Below are 21,247 nucleotides of genomic sequence, written 5' to 3'. Positions count from 1 at the left end.
GATCTATTCAATTGTTGCCCCGATCAGGTGCGAGTGCCGTGGCCGCCCATTATTTCTTCTTGCACCCTCCTGAGGTGGTGAGCAGAAATGTTACTGTGGTATACATGCCCACAAGGGCTGTCATTTTTTTGGTTGAGCATGACATCACTTGTAATATCCATAAATGAGAGCATGGCAAGTGGCTTGGGACATGGTCTGGGCAAATTGGTGGCTTTGACTCTTGTCCTAATATTATCTTTTAAAAAAAAATTAATTCTAGAATGTTAGAGGAGGTTTCTTCTGCAGGGACCAATAAAAGGTTAGTGTTTATCATCAATGTGTTGAAACGGATCCCCAGTTGATTGTGATCCACTTGCACAGTGGTTTGTAGCCAGTTTGCCCTATGATGACAAAGTTGGCCGTTCCAATTGCTGTGTGTATGGAGCGCTTAAGGTGCAATCGTTTATACATTTATACATTATGATTGTACGATATAGCTTTGGACTGACAACCTGTACTAACTTGCGTTACCTCTGAAATTCCATGAGCTGTACCTTTTGAAGGTTCCCTTTTTTCACCCTCTCCTAATGCCGTAATTCACTGTACTGTTGTGTTGAGCTGCTTAAAAGCATTTGATTGATGAGCAAGGGAGTGAAAAAACCACACACACACACACAAATATCTTTCTGCAAATACTTAATTTAAGACAAATGGGTGAGTACAACCGTTCTGCTCCATCAAACATTTTGGAGGCATAGGTGGGCCTGATTCTGATTTGTGTAAAGCAAAAAATAAAATAAAAATAACTTTGTATCTAGAACAAACCATGCTGGGATCAGTATGATGTACCTGCAGCCGGTATGCTGTCCTTCGGTATACTGACAACTGTATTCCAGCTGTCAGTATGCCGGCAGCAGGGCAAGCACAAAGAGTCCATTTGTGGGCTCACTGCGCTCGCCACAGATTCTATTCCCACTCTATGGCTGTCATGGACACCCACGAGTGGGAATAGTCCCTGTTAGGCGGGATTCCATCTGTCGCCATTGCCAGCGGTCGGGATTCCCGCGTCTGTATCCTGCTAGGGGAGCAAATAGATTTATATTGTTTCTGTGCAGGGTTAATACTGGCTGCTTTTGCATGCAGCCTACAAATGCTAGGCAGCTTTATTTTTATACTGCAATTGAAGTTTTTCAGTTTCGACATACCTCCCCCAAATCTAAATCTCTCTGCACATCTGCCGCACCTGTAGTATCAAAATGGTTTTATCCAGCAAGAGAACAACCCAGCAAGACTTCAACTATTTTATTAGTGTAGTTTCAGTTTCCATATATCCGCCACGGTTTCCCTAATTTGACCCCAGGTTACATTAATTTGCTGCTTTTCAATAAAGCTCATAGAGCACATTTAATTGGTTTAAGATGAGAACTGTTGTGAGTCTTTTCTAACCCAAATGTCAACATTTTGACATTGTCAACAATTCCCATGGTTGACGTTCTTAACATTTATGCTGTCAACATTGTAACCATGTTGATGACCTCACATCGACATCATGTATGCGGTCACTGGGGGGGAATTCAGTTGTTTAATTGTACCCGATCCCCCATCTAAAGTGATGGGATATTACTCAGCGATATTCAATTGTACCCCGTTATTGCGCTAATTGCACCCATAATCAGTCATGTTTAGCCGCATAAAGCGCCAAAACCCGTCTAAGCAAACAGGCTTGATGGAAAAAGTCCTGTTTTGGCATCCAAACGGGTCACTTTTCGCGCATTTCAGCTTGCCACCCGCGGGGGTAGCGAGCTGAAATGAAAGTCTTGCGCCCGCCAGCAGAAACATGTGAATAGCTGCCGCAGGTACGGGGACCCACAATAAGATTTGAGTTCCGCCCAAAGTCAATGTTGACTTCATGACCGCATTCCGTAATAATGCATATTCTGCCAACATGCCATCTCGCTGACGTCGCTGATAAGCCAATGTTCCTGCGTAATATGTAAAATGTCTGTAACTCCCTTAGTGGGGAGGAAAATCTCTAACGAACATATACATTATAACCAGTCTGATATGTACATTAATAAAAGTGCATGTAGCAGTTGAAGAATACATTTAGGTGTATGTTGGGGAGTGAACAGTAATTGCATGAAAATGACATAACCATGTTTAGGTAATTCGTTTCCCAGGTAGCACAGTGGTTCGCATTTCTCCCTCAAAGCGCTGGGGTCATGACTTTAGTTCCACTCTGGGCTCTACCTCTGTATGTTCTGGGCAGGTTTGCTAACACAGACTCAAACCTACTGGAAGGTTAACGACTATACATTGCATGTATGTTTCAGGTGATACAAGGGGATGATATTGTATGTACTATACTACTTTTTTTAAACAGCCATTAAGAGACGACATATTTTTCACATCAATCCACAGCCAGTGACATGGTTTACTTCCAGACATACTGCCTTTCATTTACATAATGCCTAAAGAGATTTTAATTGGGTGCTAATTACAACCAATCAGTTTGCTGGAATTGCTAATATGGAGCTAAATGTCCAGTAATAATGAGTAAGTGAGTGCGATACTGTCTGACATGCGGTTATAGCGAACGTTTGCATTCGTGGTCGGGGAGGGGTGGGTCAGTAGAGGACACGCAAGAATGTAGAGCAGACGCAGGGTCCGACAGCAGGCGCAATAGGTTCCATCCCCATAACCGTTTCCATCTGTTTACTAGCATCTAAAAGATTTGTGATGTCGTACATCCAATTTATGTTCTCAGAGTTTCCTGTCTGGAATGCTGAACATAGACTTTAGCTGTATACATTAGTTGTACACCTGGGATAAAGTCTGCGTGTGTGTAGATATACAGTGTGTGTATATAATATATATGTGTGTGTGTGTGTGTGTGTGTGTGTGTGTGTGTGCGGTTGCGCTTAGACTTGTTGTGGCGTAACAGGCAAGAGGTCTTGTGTTCAACTACCTAAGCCGTGCATATGTCGGAGCACGACCGCACGGCCCAGAGTGATATATTTATCTTATAAAATGGTCCCTGTTCTGATGAAGTAGTTCTACATGGAGATGATGTAGGGTGAAACAGACACAGAATATGAGGAAAAAATAGTCCTGTTACACTTCTTTGAAGATATCAGTATTGTACACATCTTTGGCGAGGATTAATGTCAGGTCCTTTTGGGGGGTGTGGGGGGATTTAATTGTTTATCGTGCCAACTAGATGGCAATTCAATTGTAGCTCCATTCGGACATGAACAGCTGTTGGCGGCAGCATTTCGGATCGCAGCCCTTGGAGGTGGTGAGCTAAATGGAACGAAAAGTCAGAAATGACAGTGAGCCGTGGATGTGCCGTGGTCAGTGAGGCGGAGATGTGTCTCAGAGTGATGCTGTTGTTTACATTTGTGTAGTGATATAACTGTGGCTTTAGTGATGTGGTTTTGGTGACAGTCGGGCGGTTACATGGGGGATGCGGTCATTGGGAAATAATGCACATTCATGTGATCTAGTTTGTCCAATACTGGGATTTCTGTCATCTTAACACATCATATACCATGTAATCTTACAATTGACATTAGTGTTCCTGCTAGGCTGTTTTAAAAGGCAAAATGCGCCCTGCCCCTATAGCTGCGCCCCGCTAAAACAGCCTGCTTGCTACTGCCGCATGAATAGATGCCGTGTGCACACGCATGGCATCTATTCACATTAAAGGGAGAAATTGGGGGAAGCCCAGCACCTCCATAGGTGCTGGGCATGCCCCAATCAGTGACGCCGATAGCTGGTGTACGCCCCCATTAGTGACATCAAGGGGGCAGGAACACCCCCAATAGCGATGTCAACAAGGCCAAGCCACTTCCCCAGCCATTTGCGCCCCCTTTTCATGCATGCGTACGCCAAAGACACTGCCCCTGCGCCCTACCCCTGCCAGCATCCTAGCGGAAACACTAGACCTCATGTAGCAAGAGATAGTTTACTGTAAATGCTTTCTGTGTGTAGGTGAGTGTCCTGGAAATCGCTCCTCAATCAGTGATAGCGATGGTGGGAACGTATGCTAAACTACTGGTTACATGTGTAGCGCTGGCTTCCGCTGAATGCTATAACCTTGCACTGTGGGCTCGGCCTTGGATGTACAATCATTGCAGCCAACTGTCCCTTATTTCCAGGTACCGTCCCAGGTTTCAAGGACTTGTCCCAGGGAGTGTTTTTTTTTTCAATTATAGGTCAAGTGCACAATACAATTCTCTGCTTGTGTAATGCAATACTTTCCAACTTTGGGAGATATTTTTATCAAACCTTCTGAACCAATAAGTTCTAGCTATAATTTATCTAGTGCATTTTAAAATATGATAGCAATAATCTGGTTGCTATAGGCAACAACTCTACTTGTACTTTTTTTTTTTTGAAGATTTGCTAAATCTCCCTCTATTGTCTCATTCTCTAAAATGGACGTGGTACTGTAATAATGGTTATAGAATGGTGTTATGGGCATTGCAATTCTCCGTAGTGGTGTGGTATGATATGTTGACGGTCATGTTGACATGGTCATAATGCCAACATTGGATATTTGATGGTGTCCCAGCGGTGATTTACCTACTCCCATAGCCTCCCAACATCTCCATCTGTACCATTTAGATTGTTCTATGTGTCTCCTCCATAATCTATTGCCAAGGATATAGTGGGCAAGGTTATTTGGGGCACTGTTATTACCACTGTCATCTATGCAAAGCCTTCAAAACATCAAAGAGAGGGAGGTGACTGACAGCAGACTTGGGGAGATTTATCAAAGTTTGGAGACAGAAAAAGTTCCAACCAATTAGTCCCTAATTGTCGTTTTGCAAACACAGCCTGTAACATGATCATTAGGAGCTGATTGGTTGGTGCTTAATCTCTCTCTTGCTGTGCATAAATGCTCAGTGTGGGTTGACTGGTTGCTTTACATGGACAAGACCAGTGATGTCACAGCAGCTGATATGACTGCAATTTTAACCTGCATCAGCTGACGTTAGGACCTTGAGACGTGGTGGGAGTAACCACTTGCGGTATTAAAGGAGGAGGTTATACAGTACATAACATTTGCAGTGATTTTCATGTGCAGATTTCTGTGCTGGGGTTTAGTGCTCCTCGACAGAATGACTTCAGTAAACAGCTCCTATGACACGCAAAGAAGGAATATCTACTTCAGCTGAACGTGTCCTAAAATAATGCAAAACTACACAACTTGAGCTTATTTAATAAAAATAATGCATTGTGCAGAAATGTGACATAATGCATAGCACCCAATCATTCTTTTACAACTAAATGATCTGACTGGTTGCAGCACATTGCACCGTGTTATTATTACACAAGCCAGCATGGATCTATGGAGTGATGACATTTCTCCTTGAAGAAAGGACATTTCCTCAGTGCTAACGAGTAGAATAAGACCTTGTCTGACCACCTGACGGTTTTTACAGCGTTATAAAAGTGGAATGGCTTACAGTGCAGTGTTAATTCACTCTGCCAGATGCTGAAGGCTGCAGTAATCTGGGATCAGGTCAGCGCTTGGGGAAGAATGACCTCATCACTTAGCGTGCTGCACACTGATGTAATGAGACGAAATGTTGGAGTCTCACTTGTACTATCAGCAGTAACCGCTCCGAAGTAATAGAGTCCGGAGGCATATGACATCATCTAGGCTTAGTACAGTCTCATCTCGGGTGTTTTACTGCTTGGTAGGCGAGGGGGAAAAAGAAAAGATGTGAGGTTAGGTCTCTAGATAAAGGAAGAATATAATTTCATGTATTTTCGCAGCAGTCCTGCAACAACATGTGACAGTGTGGCTGGCTTTTAGCAGACTTTTATGTACTATTTTGCCTTGTTTGTATTTTTTTTTCAGGCTGATAAATGATGGCGACCACAGTCACAAGACACGTAATGTAGTGACCAGAGAGGCTTTGGAATGACTCTCTGAGCTCTGTTCCCTGAGGAACCTCCCCCCCCCCCCCCCCCCCCAATCCCTCCCCATCACCACCACATGACATGCAGAGAGCTGTGTGTCTGTGTAGTGGACTGACTGTGTCTGTTTGGCAAATATAAGTGTTTTCACTCCAGAGAGATTGTGTAAGGAGATAATGATTTGTAGGAGGACAGTGGAGTAAAATGCTCAGATGCATGCTTAAAAGCTATTTGACAAAAAATAACCCATATGTGGGATTGTAGCTTTAAAAATCTGTCATTTTTCTTTACCTAAACCGTGATTGTTACATTTAATGTTGAGACTAAAAATTCACCCGGCCTTTCCCATACAACACAGTTGTCAATGTCTCATCTACAGATATCTTCCAGAAATTCTCTTTCTTCTGGTTACTTTTTAGCCAGTTTAAACGCTTGTGTTGTTTTTGCGTTAGTCCGATAATTCGACATGCTGCTTTGTAATTGCTAATATCACTAATAATAATGAGACATTCACAGTGTGGAAGGTGTCGGCTCTGCAAGACTTGCCCTGACTTCCATTAATTGCACATGTGCATAAAGTGTTACCTCAGTAAGGTATGTGCAGGCCCGGAAATGGTATCCGGTCTCTAGGTTGACAGAACTCATGTCGACCACTTTTGGTCGACGTGCGTTAGGTCGACATGGCCACTTGGTCGACACATGAAAAGGTCGACATAAGTTGTTGGTTTTTTTTGTCTTTTTTTTTTGTCTTTTTTTTTTTTTACTTTTTCATGCTTTACATTCCATGTGGACTACGATTGGGAATAGTAACCTGAAGCATTGCGAGCGGACACGGTGCACTAATTGGGGTCCCTGGTCACTTTACGAAGAAACAACACCAACAAAAACTCGTGTCGACCTTTTTCCATGCCGACCTAATGCCTGTCAGACCTAGTTACTGTCGACCCTATGGTCCACCCCCCCCCCCCGGAAACACACTGTATGTACAGTGACTTCTCTTTGTATTTGCTGCTCCAGCTACTTCTTTCTCTTCATAAGTAACCCGGCAATGACTTAATATGCTTTTAGATGGCACTAAGCAGCCTCACTCCCTGTCAGATGTTGCAAATGGCATTTAGAGGAGTACAGGGTGGGGGAGGCCTGAGAACAGCCCATTAGTAAATATCTTTACATCGGAGAGATTAGAAGAGAATCCTGTAGGCTCCACGCCTAATACATCACTCGCAGTCTCGTTTTTATTCTCTAAAATCTGCATATTTTCCAGCACATTCACAATATTGAAGCTTAAAAGCCTTTACAAAGAGCCACGGGCCTGGGACACAGCTGGTCACAGACTTGCTAGAAATCAGTCTCCCACTGACTCCTCCATCGGACATCCAATTTTATTTCACAAAGGTTATAGGATATCAGTCGCCTGGCGCTGACATGCCGCACCCCCCCTCCTCGCCATCTGCTCCACACTCCAGAATTAATAGGGCGGCTCTTGGATGTAAAAGCTATTGCTGCATCTGTTTTCCTTAAGATACATATAATTACGACACACAGCTTACTTCTGGGCCATTTTGTCTGAATAGGAGAATAATTATGACTTTTTCTGCGGCTATGTCCCCCAATCTGTTTGCATTATTATCAATCGCAATAACAATGTAACGCTGTGGAAGTCATTTTGCAGAATCAAGTTCTACATGTATGGCAATTTTTTATTCTTCAATCTGTCGCTTTATTTTGTGTGTGTGTGTGTGTGTGTGTGTGTGTGTGTGTGTGTGTGTGGGGGGGGGGGGTTGTGCCCAATACATTCACTGAGAAACACGTAGCCTGCACTATTAAGAAAACTCGGGGGGATATTATCAAAGCTTGGAGAGAGATAAAGTACAGAGAGTTTAAGAGGTCTATTTACTAAGCCTTTGATGGAGGTAAAGGGGGACATTTACTAAGCAGTGATAAGAGTGGAGAAGTGAGCCAGTGGAGAAGTTGCCCATGGCAACCGACCAGCACTGAAGTAACATCTATAATTTTCATACTATAAAATGATACAGAGCAGCTGATTGGTTGATGGGGCAACTTCTCCACTCTTATCACTGCTTAGTAATTGTCCCCCAAAGTGTACTGAGATAAAGTCCCAGCCAATCAGCTCCTAGCTTCCATTTTTCAAACACAGCCTTTGACATGGCAGTTAGGAGCCGATTGGCTGGTGCTTTATCTCCGTCCACTTTATCTCCTCCATGGCTTAGTAAATAGACCCCCTAGGTACCAACCAATCCACTCAAATTTTAATTTTTTCAAACACAGAGAAGCTGATTGGTAGGTACTTTTTACATCTTCACTTTATCTCTTGCCAAGTTTTGGTATATCTCCAACTCTGTGTTATGCGGTGCAAGAGCGAATGCCTATTGCCCACACAATGTGATCTGTCAAAAGGGTCTATTCATGAAGCAGTAAAAAGAGCGGAGAAGTTGCCCATGGCAACCAATCAGCATTGAATTAAGTTATAGTTTTCATACTATACAATTGTACTGAGCAGCGTATGGCTCACTTCTCCATTCTATTCACTCCTTCATGAATAGACCCCAAAGTCTCCTGGAATCCCCAACCGCAGTGTCAAGTGTATTGCAGTGAATAATCTCGTGAGGCACGGAAATAATCCACAGCTTTACATCTATTACTACATGACTAGATGACTACATGAACATCTAAATTACCTGATTGGAAAATCCAACCTCTCCTAAAAACCAAAGCACATTATTTGTTTAAAATGAGAATAATGCATGTTGGTCTCTGTTGGTTGGGCAATGTACTGTAAACAGTCATAGAGGTAGGAAGGCCCTGCTCGCAAGCTTACAATCTTATAGGGAAATAGGCTTGGATACATCAGGATAGGTGCTATCTATTGCAGAGTTGTCCACCAGATTGCAAAGGTTCCTGGTGGGCTGTATGATATGGTCACACAGCAATGATGATGGGGTCGGGAGGAAGGGAAAGTGAAGAATGAGAAGACATGTGAGGATATGTGTGGACTGTGCAGAGTGGATGCAGTTAGAAAGTTTATGAAAGTTATGTGGGCGGTTCTGGATTTTGCCTGAAGAGGTGAGTTTCAGGGAATGCTTGAAGGTTTGGAGACTAGATGAGAGTCTTATTGTGCATAGTAGGGCATTCCACAGAGTGGGTGCAGCCTGAAGCAAGTCTTCCACTCGTGAGTGGGAGCGAGTAATGAGTGTGGATGAGAGACGCAGGTCTTGTGAAGAGCGAAGAGGTCGGGTTGGGAGATATTTTGAGATAAGTGAAGTGATGTATGTTGGTGTAGTTTGGTTAATGGTCCTATGTGTGAGTAAAAGTATTTTATATTGACTACGACAGAATACTGGTAACCAATGGAGGAGCTGACAGAGTAGCTCTGCAGACGATGAACGTCTAGCGAGGAAGATAAGCCTCGCAGCTGCATTCAGAATGGATTGTAGTGGTGAGAGTCTCGTTTTGGGAAGACCAGTTAGGAGACTATTGTAATAATCTATGCGGGAGATAGAGAGCGTGGATTAGAGTTTTAGCAGTGTCTTGTCTTGTGCTGGCAGTACCTGTATGAGTCTGGTGCTTTCATCCTCTGTGCTGCAGAAGTGTTGCTGACACTTCCACAGTGAGCCTCGTATCTATGCAGATGTGAGACTCGCATGGGAAGGGCAGTGACAACATCACTGCCTGTATGAGATGGGTGAGCCATTAACCACATATTGGGAGCAGATCCGGACTGTTAAGAGGCATCAAGGGGACCTACCAGCTAGAGATAACTTTGCCCTGCTGTTAAAGAATACTTTTTAGCCTAATATACTGATGTTAGTGAGGTAACCAATTCTGCAATGTGGCTGCACACATCATGGTACAGTACAGTTACAAAATAGAAAATACTGACAGTTTTTTTCTCTGCTTCTCTGGGGTGTGAGGGACAATTAGCGACGGTTCTGGTATTGACGGCATTATGTCGGCACCCCCCCGTCCCCCAGTGTACAACCAGCAATAGTGCAGCTAGGCTGCATTTTCATATTTCAGTTCTAACAATAATTCTGGTGCAAGTACTGTAGGTCTCCCTAAGACATTGCAACATTTTTGTGGTAGCAGTAGTGCGTCTGACACAGAGCTTGGGTCTGTGCACAGTGTATACACAATGTACAGTATATACAGCTTGTGTCATTAGTTTATAATGTAGGATCCTGTCTGTGCCTACCCAAGTAAAGTTTACATTAAGACACCCAGCGTGTTCACCGCGGATCTGACAGCGTTTAGCCGCAACAGATATTTTATTATAATTTCTTTCTCGTTTGATCCATTATTTATTTACCATATTGACGATGAATAACACTGAGCTCACTTAGCAGAGACCCGAAGCCTGCTCTATCTACACTGCACACAGCAGTCTGGTGCTGGACATTTTAGAACATTAACCGTTACACCACAACCTTGGAAATCATATTAACCATTTGCTGACCGACTGGCGTGGATGTACATTTTAGGCTTTATACCTGGTGGGTTTTGGTTTACGTTTATTGCTGACGAGTCTTCTTACTTACATTCACAAGGTTATCGGATGTCGCTCTGGAAAACACATGGAAGGGCACAATAAGTGTATGGAAAATGACAATGAGAATGTAACAGGCCTAAACGCATATTAAAACACACGGAGGTATTGGAATCTGTATCCGGTCGATGGATCGGCAGCCGCTTGTTCGACAATGCGAACATCGACCACGCAACATAGACAACACCTACATCGACAGTGATCGAACATCGACAAACACAAGATCGACATCACACCAACATCGACACACACTACATCGACAAACCCCGAACATCGACAATACGTATACTCGGCAAACAATACATCGACACAAAAAATGATCGATCACGCACAACAGCGAAACAACGTCAGGTCGACCAACAAATCATCGACATGTAATTGTTCGACAAACAAATACATCGACCTACTGAAGATCGACAAACCATAGACCGACAAAACATAGATCGACATGTAATTGTGCGACAAACAAATACATCGACTTACTGAAGATCGACAAACCATAGACCGACAAGTAATTGTTCGACAAACAAATACATCGACATACAGAAAATCGGTACGAACCACACCCATTGGAATCTATGGGTTCCATTTCTGACTTGTACTAGCATTAACAATAATAATAAATGTGTTTAGTGTAACTCCAGTGTGTATGAGCCCTGGAACTGGGCAACCTGGAAATGCAGAGACAGAAGCTCTCCGCTTTTTGTTCCAGATGTTTGGCCAGAAGGAGTTTCCTGTTCCACTACCACCTGTCTTATACCTCCCGACCATCCCTCCCGATCATCCTGACTTATTGACTCTTGTGCTGGTAGTTATATTGCATTGAGGCCTCAATGGGCTGCGTGTTACTGTACTCGGCTAGCACTTATCTATCCCCGTTCTGCCTGACCATGCCTAAGGGGCAATCTTTGGTACATTATCTAGATATGGATTTTATATGGTATTCATGGCAGTACAGAAGTATGTATTATGCTCTGCAAATGTCGAACTCTTAAGTAAATCCCACATTGTTAGTGAGTGTGTCCTCAGTACAGTGAACAGATACTATTGTTCTTTATTGCTTTTGGCTCTATGTTCTTTTATGCTATTTCATCTGATGATTTCTCACTCATCCAAAGTTCCACAATTCACTGTTATGGAGTTTGGTTGGAATCCGGTAACTAGGTCGACCACTATTAGTTGACAGTAACTAGGTCGACATATTCGGTAGATCAAAAGGTAGACATATTCGGTAGGTCAAAAGGTCGACATGGGTTTTTCACAATTTTTTTCTTTTTTTTGCCTTTTTCATACTTTATGATCCACGCGGAGTACGATTGGGAATAGTAACCTTGCCCAAAGCATGGCGAGCGGACACTGTGTACTAGTTGGTGTTCCCGGTCACTGTACGGAGAAAACCACACCAAAAAAAAACATTAAAAACCTCATGTTGACCTTTTGACCTGTCGACCTACACCATGTCGACCTAGTTACTGTCAACCAATAGTGGTCGACCTAGTTACTGTCAACCTAGTATACCACACCCGTTTGGTTCTTTATTTAGCCCATTATTCACATTTCCCCACGTGCACCAGTAATAATGATCCCATCTGAGCTATCCCTATGTTATAGTAATGTAATAAAGCTACATGGTACATTCCCACGCTCATCGTTGAGCCCATGTGGTGTGTATTATTTAGAATGTAGATAGAGGGAATCTGTCTGGATCATGCTGCGCTGAAGTTATGTCTGCGCCATTGTACATGTAAAAGGAGTCGCGTTGTATATAAACATTGTGCGATATCTTTTCCCAATTACAGTCGCCTCTGGTTTGCTCATTCCAGTCATCCTGCTGAAGGCTTTCCAGGAATCCCGCAGACCAGTCTGGCAGGTCCAGCGTCTCATGGCAAGGCTTCATTTACCAGAGAGAATCTGTATTATTTCCAAATAATGCTCCAGCCTTGATCTGATTGCGACAGATTGCTTGGCTGAGAATGACAACCAGGGCACCAGGGTCAGGATAGAATGAAGCTGAGCCAACCATTATTGGATCAGTACTATACGTGCTAGTCCGTGTTGAGTACCGCTAACCTTATAAACTGATATAAGGACATTCTTGGTCGAGCTTGGAACCACATAAAAGCCTAAGATTGCTTTATAAGGCTCATGATGGTCACTTGGACAGTTCTGTAATTAAGTTGTGGTGAGAAAATAAAGCTACTGAATTAGGTGGTTGATGTATATTGTATTTTTCTGTTTTTACACTTTATGCTACTTATTCTTAAGTATTTGGGTGTAATAATATAGTCACGGTTACAGTATTAGGAGGATACTTACAGCTTCCTTCCCCCACACACCCACGGCCAATATATGTTCCTGTTTATTATATGGTAATTTCAAGTATTTTAACAAAATAAATAAATGTTTGAATCTCAGAATGTAATTGGAGGAACAAAGGTTTTGTCACCATAACAGGACTGGCTATGTAACCTGTGCTTTTACAGAATACAGATGCTTCCTCCTACATCTGGCCTCAATACTCCACGCAGCACCAGATGCCAGGCGTGAGCTGCCAGATTCCGTGCAACTCTGATAACGTCGAGTATATATTTCTCTTACGTCCTAGAGGATACTGGGGTTCCATTTAGTACCATGGGGTATAGACAGGTCCACTAGGAGCCATGGGCACTTTAAGAATTTGATAGTGTGGGCTGGCTCCTCCCTCTATGCCCCTCCTACCAGACTCGGTTTAGAAAATGTGCCCGGAGGAGCCGGTCACGCTTATGGAAGCCGCTGAAGAGTTTTCTGCATTTATTTTTCGGTTTGTTATTTTCAGGCAGGACTGGATGGCACCAGCCTGCCTGCTTCATGGGACTTAGGGAGGGGAACGGCCCAACCCCTTGAATGGTTAATGGTCCCGTTCCCCGCTGACAGGACACTAGCTCCTGAGGGAACTATTCGCAAGCCCCACCATGGCGAGCGTACATTCACGCAGCACGCCGCCACTCCTAACAGAGCCAGAAGAAAGTAGAGCAGTGAGTACTAAGCCGGCGTCCCGGTTAGCAGGTCACCGGCCATTATGGCGGCATAAGGGTACGGAGACGCAGGGCTTCTAACCGGGGCGGATTGCGTCTCCAAACTCAGTACACAACTGCGTCTCAGTACACTTTACACAGTACCCACACTGGCAAACTTAAGCCTTAAAACGGTTCTGTCTCCATTTTAAGCACAGATTACCTCAGCCAGTATAAAATAAGCGGGAAGACCGCACGCCATTGAAGGGGCGGGGCTTCACTATGAACGGTTCCAGCAGCTCACCAGCGCATTTTCCCTCTGCAGTGGACACAGACGTTGACTGACAGGGACGCGCAGCTCCTCCGTGGTGACTCCAGATTACTTCTGCGGTACCAGGGGGTCAATGAGGGGGGGGGGATTATTAGTGTACGAAGTCCCCAATTTGGGTATTTAGTCTGCGACCCGGCTAAGCTTGGCGTTAGCAATAAGGGCACGGTGTGCTGGCTCCGAATACCTCTGTGTCTCCCTGGAAGGGCTCTTTGTGGGTTAATTGTGTTTTAACCTTTCCTCTGTGTGTGTGTGTGTGTGTGTGTGTGTGTGTGTGTGTGTGTGTGTGTGTGTGTCCTATTTACAATATGTCAGGCAAAGAGTGTGTTTCATGTGACAGAGTTTTCCTCTTCCCCAGGGAGCTCACTGCTATGTACTCAGTGTAGTGCACCTTCTCAGGCTAGCGGGGCTGAACCAACGTGGCTGGATTCCCTCAAAGGAATGATTTCTAATATCTAATAAATTGTCCCGCAATGAGCGAGAGACTCAATACTTAAGACAGTCTGTGGATGAGATTATAAACAGAGACTCGGTCCCCAAACAAGCGTGTCAGTCCCTTGCTATTTGTCCACAAAAACGAACTCTGGCCCGTATCCTGCAGTCTGACTGTGACGCTGAAGGGTCAGACATGGTGGATGGGGAGGTGTATTCAGAAGGGGGGAGGGGACTCTGCTCTGTCACAGGGAATACAGGCTCTTATAGAAGCCATCAGAGATGTGCTGATAAGGTGACAGAGGAGTTTGATGAATCTTATTTCTCTTACGTCCTAGAGGATGCTGGGGACTCCGTAAGGACCATGGGGTATAGACGGGTTCCGCAGGAGATATGGGCACTCTAAAGAACTTTTAGTATGGGTGTGCACTGGCTCCTCCCTCTATGCCCTTCCTCCAGACCTCAGTTAGATTCTGTGCCCAGAGGAGAATGGATTCTCTACAGGGGAGCTCTACTGAGTTTCTCTGATAAAATAATTTTGTTAGGTTTTTTTATTTTCAGGGAGCACTGCTGGCAACAGGCTCCCTGCATCGTGGGACTGAGGGGAGAGAAACAGACCTACTTAAATGATAGGCTCTGCTTCTTAGGCTACTGGACACCATTAGCTCCAGAGGGATCGGAACGCAGGTCTCCCCCTGCCATTCGACTCAGAGCCGCGCCGCCGTCCTCCTCGCAGAGCTGAAAGATAGAAGCCAAGTGAGTATAAGAAGAAAGAAGACTTCTAAGGCGGCAGAAGACTTCAGATCTTCACTGAGGTAAGCGCGCAGCGGTAACGCTGCACGCCATTGCTCCCACACGTTACACACACGGCAGGCACAGATGGGTGCAGGGCGCAGGGGGGGCGCCCTGGGCAGCAATATATACTTCTATTTTTGGCATGTTAGACACATATGGGCTGCGGAGTCAGTGAATATGTTTATCCCCCGCCATTAATTGTAAATTTGAGCGGGACCGAAGCCCGCCACTAGAGGGGGCGGGGCTTGGTCGCACAGCACTAGCCAGCGCCATTTTCTCCAAAGTGTGCTGAAGAGAAGCTGTCTCCCCGGACTCTCCCCTGCAGAACGGTGATACAGGGCTGAAAAAGAGGGGGGGGCACATTTTGGCGCAGTAGGTGTATTACACGATTGACATAATATAAAAGCGCTATATCTGGGAATTATTTCCAATGTCAGTTGGCGCTGGGTGTGTGCTGGCATACTCTCTCTCTGTCTCTCCAAAGGGCCTTGTTGGGGACCTGTCCCCTTATAGATAGATCCCTGTGTGTGTGTGAGGGTGTCGGTACGCGTGTGTCAACATGTCTGTGGCGGAAGGCTCATCCAAGGAGGAGGTGGAGCAGATGATTGTGGTGTCTCCGTCGGCAACGCCGACTCATGATTGGTATGATATGTGGAATATTTTATATGCTAATGTGACCTTATTACATAAGAGAATGGACAAAGCTGAGTCCAAGGAAATGGCAGGGAGTCAATCCGCGGATTTGGCTGGGTCACAGGGCCCGTCAGGGTCTCAAAAGCGTCCCTTATCACAAATAGTAGACACTGCTACCAACACGGATTCTGACTCCAGTGTCGACTATGATGAGGCAAGGTTGCACCCTAAGGTGACCAAAAGTATTCATTATATGATTATGGCAATAAAAGATGTCTTGCATATTACAGATGACCCCTCTGTTCCTGACACGAGGGTACACATGTTTAAGGGGAAGAAACCTAAGGTAACGTTTCCTCCATCTCATGAACTGAACGAATTATTTGAAAAAGCTTGGGAAACTCCAGACAAAAAACTGCAGATTCCCAAGAGAATCCTTATGGCGTATCCTTTCCCTGCAAAGGACAGGGTACGTTGGGAATCCTCACCCAGGGTGGACAAGGCATTAACGCGTCTGTCCAAGAAGGTGGCGCTACCGTCTACAGACACCGCGGCCCTTAAGGATCCTGCGGATCGTAGACAGGAGACTACCTTAAAGTCTATTTATGCACATACAGGGGCTTTACTCAGGCCGGCAATAGCATCGGCATGGGTCTGTAGCGCTGTTGCAGCATGGACAGATATCTTGTTGGCTGACATGGATACCATGGACAAGGATGCCATTGTCCTGACTTTAGGCCACATTAAGGACGCAGTCTTGTATATGAGAGACGCTCAAAGAGACGTGGGGCTGCTTGGTTCCAGAGCCAACGCCATGGCAGTTTCGGCAAGGCGAGCTCTGTGGACCCACCAATGGTCGGGTGATACCGACTCAAAAAAGCATATGGAGGTTTTACCTTACAAGGGTGAAGTTTTGTTTGGGGATGGTCTCGCGGACCTGGTTTCCACAGCTACCGCGGGTAAATCTACATTTTTGCCTTTTGTTCCCCCACAGCAAAAGAAAACCCCACAATATCAGATGCAGTCCTTTCGGTCGCATAAGTCCAGAAGAGGTCGGGGCTCCTCTTTCCTCGACAGAGGTAAGGGTAGAGGTAAGAGAACACCTGCTTCGGCTAGTTCCCAGGAGCAGAAGTCCTCCCCGGCTTCTGCTAAATCCACTGCATGACGCTGGGGCTCCACGGAGGGAGTCCGCACCGGTGGGGGCACGTCTTCGACTCTTCAGCCAGGTCTGAGTCCTATCGGGCATGGATCCTTGGGCATTGGAAATTGTATCCCAAGGTTACAAACTGGAGTTTGTAAGAGGTGCTCCCTCGCCGATTTCTCAAGTCGGCTTTGCCAACTTCTTCCCTGGAGAGAGGAGTGGTGTTAGATGCAGTTCAAAAGCTGTGTCAACAGCAAGTGATTGTCAAGGTTCTCCTAGGCCAACAGGAAAAAGGGTACTATTCAACAATGTTTGTGGTCCCGAAGCCGGATGGTTCGGTCAGACCAATTTTGAATGTAAAATCACTAAACCTATACTTGAAAAAGTTTGAATTCAAGATGGAATCACTCCAGACTGTGATATCCAGTCTGGAAGCAGGAGATTTTATGGTGTCGCTGGACGTGAAGGATGCCTACCTTCATGTTCCCATATTTCCTCTTCATCAAGAATACCTAAGTTTCGTGGTACAGGACTGTCATTACCAGTTTCAGACGTTGCCGTTTGGGCTTTCCACGTCCCCGAGGATTTTCACCAAGGTAATGGCAGAAATGATGGTGCTCCTGCGCAATCAGGGTGTCACAATTATCCCGTACTTGGACGATCTCCTGATAAAGGTGAGATCAAGGGATCAATTGCTGAAAAGCGTGTCACTCTCCCTGAGAGTGTTACATCAACACGGTTGGATTCTCAATCTGCCAAAGTCACAGTTGATTCCAACAACTCGACTATCATTCCTAGGCATGATTCTGGACACGGAACAGAAGAGGGTTTTTCTACCAATAGAAAAAGCCCAGGACATCCAGAACATGGTCAGGGACCTGCTAAAACCAAAAAGAGTGTCGGTGCATCAATGCACTCGAGTTCTGGGAAAAATGGTGGCAGCCTACGAGGCAATTCCCTTCGGCAGGTTCCATGCGAGGACGTTTCAGTGGGCCCTTCTCGACAAATGGTCGGGGTCCCATCTACACCTTCATCAAAAGATAAGCCTGTCCCCCAGGGCCAGGGTGTCTCTCCGGTGGTGGCTGCAGAGTGCTCACCTTCTAGAGGGTAGCAGGTTCGGTGTTCAAGACTGGGTTCTGGTGACCTCGGACGCGAGCCTCCGAGGATGGGGAGCAGTCACAAAAGGAAGACATTTTCAGGGGATATGGTCAAGCCAGGAGGCTTGTCTACACATCAACGTACTGGAATTGAGGGCCATATACAACTGCCTACGACAAGCGGAGTATCTTCTTCGCGACCTACCGGTTCTGATTCAATCAGACAACATCACAGCATAACTGGAGTCTGGAGGAGGGGCATAGAGGGAGGAGCCATTTCACACCCCTTTCAAAGTCTTAAAGTGACCATGTCTCCTGCGGATCCCGTCTATACCCCATGGTTCTTATGGTGTCCCCAGCATCCTCTACGGACTAAGAGAAAAGGATTTACCGGTAGATATTAAAATCCTATTTTTATTTACCTACCGGTAAATCCTTTTCTTGTAATCCGTAGAGGATACTGGGCGCACACCCAGTGCTTCGTTCGTCCTGCACTATTACTTGGTTAAGTATTGTTGTTTGGTTCAGCCGTTGCTGTTTCTGTTTCAAGTTTGGTTAGCATTGCTTTCCTCTTGTTTGTGTGTGCTGGTTCTGAATCTCACCACTATCCTTTTATATCCTTCTCTCAAAGTATGTCCGTCTCCTTGGGCACAGTTTCCTAGACTGAGTCTGGTAGGAGGGGCATAGAGGGAGGAGCCAGTCCACACTAACAAATTCTTAGTGCCCATGGCTCCTAGTGGACCCATCTATACCCCATGGTACTAAATGGATCCCCAGTATCCTCAACGGACTACGAGAAAAGGATTTACCGGTAGGTAATTAAAATCCTATTTTTTCATGAAAATGCGTCTTAGTCGCAATGCGATGTGACTAGGACGTTCCCGGAGTGTTGCTATGCAACACTTGTATATTGTGTGTGTGACTGAGTCTGTATACAGAGCACAACGTAACTTGGCAAGGAAAAAAGCTGCTTCGTAGCACTTGGTATATAGATTCAGAGAACTGGTCGCACACAGATATACAAGTGTTGCATTTCAAATTAACCATCACAGTCTCCTGGTGCGTCCTCGCCGCATCACATTGCACCTAGGATGCATTTCCAGCAAAAAAGACAAAAAGTATGCCTGATGCTAGAAGAGTATCACGGAAACTGGCTGCGCTGAGAGGGGCTGTTTGGCGCGACTGCAGCAGTGATGTATGAGGACACATCTGTAGTGTGGCATTTCTGCATTCCAAGTTCAGTATTTTATTTGCTAATCCGTATAGTACTAACCAGATCCAGAGCAACAGAACAGATACGGAGCTTGTGAACTGTTACTGATAGATCTTTTGCACCCAGCATGGTGTGGGAGGGAAAACAGTGGGCGGGTCGATCATCCTCATGAAGACGAACGGACAGATAATCGCCATAGACCTACGGATACGCACCTTGGCATAATGTAGCAGGAAGGCCGTCGCAGCTGGTTAGAATAGCAGACGCATTTGTGTCCAACTTTGAATGAGGCCCTATATGCCATGTGACGAAATGAAATGCTTGGCTATTCCTTGCTAGATAAGTAGCCATCATGCTGTGGCTGCGGCAGTATTATCTCCACTAACTTCCTTTTAGAATGCAAACTATTACGAGCAGGGAATCCGTACGAGATGCCGCCTGACGGGATCCCGGCAGTCGGAATACAGACACCGGGATCCCGACCGGCACAATCCTGACAGGGGGGCGAGCTACGCATGGCACACTAATTTATTCTGCCTCTGTGTGTGTCGAGGGAGAATGTCGGGATTGTGCCGGTCGGGATCCCGGTGTCGGTATGTTGACCGCCGGGATCCCGTCCGGCGGAATCTTGACCGCATCTCACGAGCAGGGCCCTCTTCCCTCTAATGTAGCTTTGTTTATATACCATGTACTTGTCCTATATTGTCTTGAACTGTAATGGTGCCCGGTACTAGCCTTCGATTTCGACCACATCTGTGAGAGAAATCGAAGGATTGTATGCACATTTTAGTACCTTTCGACGCGATGCGCGGGCACTCCGGACGAATATTGCATCTCAAGATATTATATGCTGCACATAATATTTATTGCATCGCAGTGCGATCGCATGTGTTTCTAGGAATACATGCTATATATCGCACTGCGATGGGCACCCGCCGGTGACGTGCCCATCACGTGATTACCATGCGATCTATCGCATGATCGCATGGTAATCTTTTTGGCAGTTCAGGTGCGATTTCATCGCACCTGAACTGCTGGTGTGATGCCCTGCAATGTCGCGTCTTGGGGCATCGCACAAGTGTATGGGCACCATAAGTCGCTGTTTTCTTGTTTTGCTCACTTGTTTATGTACCCTGTAATTGGGCGCTGCAAATCCCTTGTGGCGCCATATAAATAAAGAATAATAATAACTACCTTGAAATATATATGTGGAGAAACAGTAATAACCACTTTTGTCAGTGAAACCGTTCACACATTGACCCCTCGGACTGTAGGCTCCAGTGGTGCCAGGACACCAGAATGATGAAATGTTCTGTATACAGCGTTATGTAACTTGGTGGTAATGTATAAATAATGAGCAGTAGTAAATTAATAATAGTCTGCAGGAAGAGAAAACACGGTCAGGAGAAGCCACATGTCCCCAGCTCATCCAGGGCCTCATTTAGGGTTAGCAGTGGATCCAGCTAAAGGAAGCCAATTTGCACCTGGACAAATAATGCTGCGATGCAGAAAGGTGCAATTGTACTTAGTGTAACCCTAATAAGTGAGGCCCTCTGTGTGCATGCTAACTTGTAAATAATGATAATTGCACCTATACTGACTCATTACCCAGACGCACAACCAGATTATTGTATTCAGGAAATTGAGACAATTGAACAGCAAAAGGGCCTTTCCTCGTGGAGGGTGTGTGCCAGTATATAATGCTAAATATATGCCTTAATTGACTAACATTAACATTGACTACTCACCCCATGGGACCAGCTATAGAGCTGGCTGCCATCTGCTGCACAAGAGAGCTGCGGCCTGGGGCTAAGGGCTGACTGTTTACCTCTAGCACAGAAGTGCTGTGTCTGCCTCCAGCATATGGGACTGGGGCTTGCACCAGAGAGCGGCTCCTGTGTCGTTTCATAGGGTGTATCTGCCACCGCACGTCCTTCCTAGTCTGTGCACAAGCCCTAGCGCGGACTCGCCATGATAAATTCATGTGGAACCGAAGGGAAAAGCAACGAGAAACTTCTGTAAATGCCAAGGATTGGACTTAAACCAGGAAACGGTGGATTTTAAGAAAATCTGGAGGTTTGTATTCACTATTTTGGAATCAAGTTACAACAGAACAGAGGAGGCCATTTGTCTTGTCTGTC

The 21,247-nt window shown here is 45.4% G+C and overlaps 1 protein-coding gene and 1 long non-coding RNA gene across 6 annotated transcripts in view; one reads left to right on the top strand and one right to left on the bottom strand.

Annotated features, from left to right (window-relative positions):
* The window catches only part of AFAP1 (actin filament associated protein 1), a 230,302-nt gene that overhangs the window by 42,523 nt on the left and 166,532 nt on the right, over nt 1-21,247 (top strand). The gene's annotated exons all lie outside the window — the stretch shown is intronic.
* On the bottom strand, nt 5,292-21,094 carry LOC135000155 (uncharacterized). Its single transcript, XR_010202213.1, has 3 exons — nt 20,855-21,094; nt 10,467-10,491; nt 5,292-5,680 (listed from the first exon to the last, which is right to left on the bottom strand). It is a non-coding gene; the product is annotated as an uncharacterized LOC135000155 (long non-coding RNA).

Source organism: Pseudophryne corroboree, chromosome 1, assembly GCF_028390025.1.
Source record: "Pseudophryne corroboree isolate aPseCor3 chromosome 1, aPseCor3.hap2, whole genome shotgun sequence".
Classification (NCBI taxonomy): Eukaryota; Metazoa; Chordata; class Amphibia; order Anura; family Myobatrachidae; genus Pseudophryne; species Pseudophryne corroboree.
This window is presented reverse-complemented; position numbering and strand designations above follow the sequence as displayed.